Genomic DNA, 5,759 nt, shown 5'->3' on the forward strand with positions numbered 1-5,759 from the left:
CCTTGAACTTTGAGCAACTCACACAAATTAGCAAAGGTGTTTGTGTTCATTCTCAACTCCCAGATACAATTTCTATCACCCTCATCAACAATATGCTCTAAAGTCTCACGTCTAATTCTACTATTCATTCTTCCGCCTAACGATAGTTGACCACTAGTTCTATCCCTAAAATAAACAAATAGCGTAAGTACAAAGAACAACATCAAATCTTCATGGTTAGATCGCATCTCTTCATAAAAAGACACACATCGCTTAATAATTTCTGACCGCTCTATTTCTTCCTAGCAAAATCATTACATCAAAAAATACATAAACATTCAAAGAAATCTAACAATACTTGATGCAAAATCTGCTATATCTTCTTAGAACCAAAAACAAGATCAAGAAACTGGAACCAAAAGATAGTTAACACTATCTAGGTCTAATCATATATATTGAACTTTATCATACTTAAGAATCTGATGCTCTTCTTTGGAACCTTAATTCAAAAAATCTAGTGGATTTAATTGGAAACTTAAAATGAATTAATTAATTGAGCATCCACAATTACCATATCAGATGCGGTTCCTGCTACAAGGTTGGCTGATTATTAAAAGAGACAAATTAAAGTAAGGGCACCACTCACATATAAATTATTAAAATTGGAGTGTCTAATAGAAACATTATACATACAGGGATTCAAATTTTTGTCACACGTGACCATAAATTTATGTCATAATAGAGTATGTATATAAAGAGAGTATGATATAATAATTAATAAACCGAGTTGATCCTGTACTGAAAAAAACTGCTACTGTAGTGCTGTATGAAATTATCAAATATGTCAAAATTATAGTTTATGAAGTTTAGGCTTATCCCTCACTCCTTTAATTTGCCAGTATATTTGATATCATCTTAGCTTTCTTGGTAGCCACTAAAGATGGCAATAGGTAGAATAAGGTGACTTTTGACCCAACCTGACTATACCCCACACACTTTTAAACAAATCTCAATATCCACCCAAGACATCTTGCAGGTCCTAAATGCAAAATCCTCACACCTTATGAACCAAGATAGAACTTAAGCAACACCAGCACTAGAAGGCAAATCTCTATGAATGGAAAGTTATGGCTAGCATTTCTTGATTTGCAAACTAATCATGCATTGATGATTCTTGATAATTGCGGAGCAAGATTGGATTTTAAATCAGTACATCTCATTATTATTTTGCATCAGTATACTATTATTTTGGCCTATGCCATAGAAGGCAAACTTCAAAACATAAAGTACAATATAATGTTTTAATACACAGAAGCTAAGGAGACGCAGATACTTATTATTCTCACAGTGGAAGTCTCATAGAATTTTGGTGTTGTAGGAACCACAATAAGGGCATTTGTGGTAACGCCATTGGAAGGGAGCTACTCCTTGTTTCTACTAAAGTTTACTTCTCAATTTTAAGTTAGTTTCATGCAAATCAAAGTCTACCAAAAGCCAGAGTGCCACTACTCTTTAAACTTCAACTAACCTAACAAATACCTCTTAAATACGATTTCAGAGAACGCAGTGAGTGCGCTAGTTATAGCCACAACAATCATAGATTTCATAAAATAATTTACATATTCTCACATCAAACAGACATAAATTAGGCAAACAGAGCATCCCAGATTTCAGAATCAAAAGATGTATAAGAATGAAAACCAAAATAACCAAGCATGACCAAAATCAAATCATAAGAAGCACATCACAAACGAAATTAAAGAAACAAGGCATGAAAACATATACGCATCTATACATCAGAACAAAGAACCAAATTGAAATGAAGAGAGAAAAATTCAGATTCTTTCTATGCATCTAGTTGAACAACGAACGAAATCCACGGAGCATAACTCGTGACATAAAAAATCGACCCAAACCAGTAATGAAATTTGACCCCAACTAACCTAGGTTACATAAACTGTGATGACAACAACGAAGTCTGATGAACTCAACAGCAACAGTGGAGACTCTCTCAACTGGGTTCCTCGTACGTTATCATGTGAAGGAGCAAATGAAGACATGAGATCTCGAGGCCTAGGAAGAGGAACTTCAACTCCGACTCACTTACCTTGCGGTGGTTACGACGGCGGCGATGACAGAGCTGTGCTAACAATGGCGACGCAGAGGCTGGAACCCACACTTTGAAGCACGAATGAGAAGATGGAGTGAGGGGCTGCTCACACTGAAGCCCTAATCTGATTTCAAGAAAGGGTAAAGTTGGCATTAGTTAATTACAACAGGGGTATTTGATAAACCCATATTTTATAATGTATTTTGTGCTTAGTTTGAGTGATTTATTCAACTCTTTACCCACTTATTCATGTTAATTGCATGGTTTTACTTTTTCTTCCTTATTATGTGATGTATGTGAAAAACATGTTTCCTATGCCTTTAAATTAATTATTTTAATCACCTTTAATTCCATTCGATGCCGTGATTAGTGTGTTGAGTAGTTTCAGATCTTCTAAGGCAGGAATGACTTAAAGGATGGAAAGGAAACATACAAAAATGGAAGGGAAGTGCAAAATAGAGTCCTTGAAGAAACTGGTATCCACGCGATCGCATGGACAACGCGATCGCATGTCAAGCGCGAATCAGCAGCGACGCGGCCGCATGACTGACGCAACCGCGTGGCAAGGAAAAGCTCCGAATGACACGAACGCGTGACCCACGCGGACGCGTGATAGAGGCTACGCACCAGAAATTGTAGAAGACGCTCCCAGCAAATTCTGAGGCCCTTTTTGGCCCAAATCCAAGCCCGGAAAGCATAGACCAGGGGTTATGAAGTGAGGGAATACATCCATTCAAAGAAGAGCTCGCCAATTTCCACTTTCCATGATTTAGATTAGCTGGGAGAGAGGTTCTTTTCTCTCTCTCTTAGGATTAGGATTTAGGACTTCTCTTAATTTTAGGAGTAACTCTCGATCCAGGTTTAATGTTTCTTTACTTTAGTTGATTATTTACTTTTGCAATTTGATTTATGAATTCTTCTATGTTCCAAATTATTTGAATTAATGTTATTTGAGGTATTCCAGTTTAATATTGCTTTCTCTCATTTATGCTATTATTGCTTTTACTCTGAAGACATCTTTATTCCAGTAGATTTACTTTTCCCCTTTTGGTTTTGGTTAAGAAATCAGTAACTCAGGAGTTATCCAATTCAACAGCATAATTGATAATTGTTATCTTGCCAATTGAATTGAACTTAAATAATCCCAATCTTTTCTTAGAAAATAAATAGGATTCGAAGATCAAACCAATTTGTCCCTTGACCTTCCCTTGCTTTAGCAAAGGTTAACTAAGAGGAATTAAGATTCAGCTTTCATTACTATTGATAAGGATAACTAATTTGGACTTCTAATTTCTCATACCGTGCCAAAAGTTTCTTTACAGTTATTTATTCATTTTAATTGTCATTTAATTTACTCACCATTAAATTACTTGTTCCTCATTCTTGAAACCCCAATTTGCAATCTCCATAGCCAATAAATAAGAACATACTTCCTTGCAGTTCCTTGAGAAGACGACCCGAGGTTAAATACTCGGTTATCAATTTTAAGGGGTTTGTTACTTGTGACAACCAAAATGTTTGTAAGAAAGGTTGATTGCTTGGTTTAGTAACTATACTTACAACGAGAGTTTACTATAACCTCTAAACCATCAATCTTCAGCTCTTTCAAAATGGCGCCGTTGCCGGGGAACTGCTAACGTGTGCTGATAAACCCCGATTGCGTGGTTTATTTTGTGCTTATTTTGGGGGATTTTATCACCTTCTCTCACATTTATTCAATGAAATAGCATGGTTTTGTAATTCTCCCTTGAATTGTGCTTAAATGTAAAAACATGCTTTTTAGGCCCAAAAATTGGTGATTTTAATTCACTTTAATTCCATTCGATGCCTTGATGTGTTTGATGAGTGATTCCAGGTCCATAAGGCAAGTATCGGATGGAAGAAATGAGGAGAAAAGCATCCAAAGTGGGAGAACTCATGAAGAAATGAAGGAACCGTAAAGCTGTCAAGTCTGACCTCTTCGCACTCAATCGACCATAACTTGAGCTACAGAGGTCCAAATGAGGCGGTTCCAGTTGCGTTGGAAAGCTAACATCCGGGGCTTCGAAATGATATAAATTTTGCCATATGTTGCTTCACTTTCAGGGGCGCGCACGCGCACTTTGCGCACGTGCGCCGATGCTGTCCGTGGCCCACTTTAATGAAATCGCCCCCAGCGATTTCTGAAGCACTTTGGGCCCAACCCAACTCATTTCTGATGCTATTCAAGCCAAAGATTGAAGGGGAGTTAACACACTTAGTCATAGTATAGTTTTTATCATGTTTTAGGCTAGAATTCTAGAGAGAGAGGCTCTCTCCTCTCTCTAGATTTAGGATAGAAATTAGGGTAGAGTTAGGTTAATCACTCTCAAATTTCTCTTTTAATTCTTGTTTTGAATTCAATTCTCTTTATGTTTCAATGTTCTATTGTCTTTGATCTTGTAGTTTCTCTTGCTAGTTTCTTATTTTGCTCTCTTTTATGTTGATGAATGATGATTGGATTTTTGACGGTTTAGAATTCACAATTGAAATCTCGTTGTAAAGTATAGCTTCTAAACCAACAATAATCCTTTCATACAAAAATTTATTTGTCACAAGTAACAAACCCCTAAATTCTATAAACCGAAGTATTTAAACCTCGGGTCGTTCTCCCTAGGAATTACAATGAAGTGTCTTGTTATTGGTTATGGATTGTATTTTGGGGTTTTGGGATAAGAGACATGAAATGTAAATGACAATGAAAATAAACTAACAACTAAAAAGCACTTGGCAAGGTTGTGAGAATTAGAAGTCCTATCCTAGTTATCCTCCTCGATTGTGACCACAATTGTCCATTGCTACCACTTAGTTAACCTCTAATAATGGAGGAAAGTCAAGTGGATGAATCAACTTGATTCCACAAGTCCTAGCCAACTCCCAAGGGAAAAACTAGCTTTAGTGGTATCTAAATCAATTAGCAACTTCTAATTATCAGTCAACAAAGACATTAGATAACTCAAGCGTCACTAATTACTCTACCATAGCCAAGAGGAACAAAATCTATACTAAAATCCAACCAAGCATTTCATCAAACACTTGGAAGGCATAAAAGAAAAGCAAAGTAAATTGATAACAAAAATAGAATCTAACAACAATCATGGCAATGAATTAACAACAACAATCAAAAAGAACACAATTATTATGAATTACCTCTAATTGAATTAAAAGAAAATAGAAGGAGCAAAAGTAGATCTACAACAAAACATAAGAACAACATAAAGGAAACTACAACAAAAGAATAGAAGAAGAATGAAGGTAACAACAAGGAATTGAAAGGTAGAAGGAGATGAAAGCATGAATTAAAATCTAGATCTAAGGTTATTGAACTAAACCTAATCCTAATTCTAGAGAGAAGTGAGAGCTTCTCTCTCTAGAAACTAACTCTCACTACTAAACTAAGCTAAAACTAAACTAACATATGTTTCCCTCTTCACTCCTTGGGTTAAATAGCATCAAAAATGAGTTGGATTGGGCCCATAAGGCTTTAGAATTCGTTGGCCACGTTTTGCTTTAAGTGAACTAGGTGGCAGCAATGGCGCATGCGCGTACTTTGCGCGTGCGCGCCACCATACGTGTAGCAACTATGGCAAATCTTATATCGTTTCGAAGCCCCGGATGTTAGCTTTCCAACCCAACTGGAACCGCATCATTT

This window comes from Arachis ipaensis, chromosome B01 (assembly GCF_000816755.2).
Source record: "Arachis ipaensis cultivar K30076 chromosome B01, Araip1.1, whole genome shotgun sequence".
NCBI classification, from domain to species: domain Eukaryota; kingdom Viridiplantae; phylum Streptophyta; class Magnoliopsida; order Fabales; family Fabaceae; genus Arachis; species Arachis ipaensis.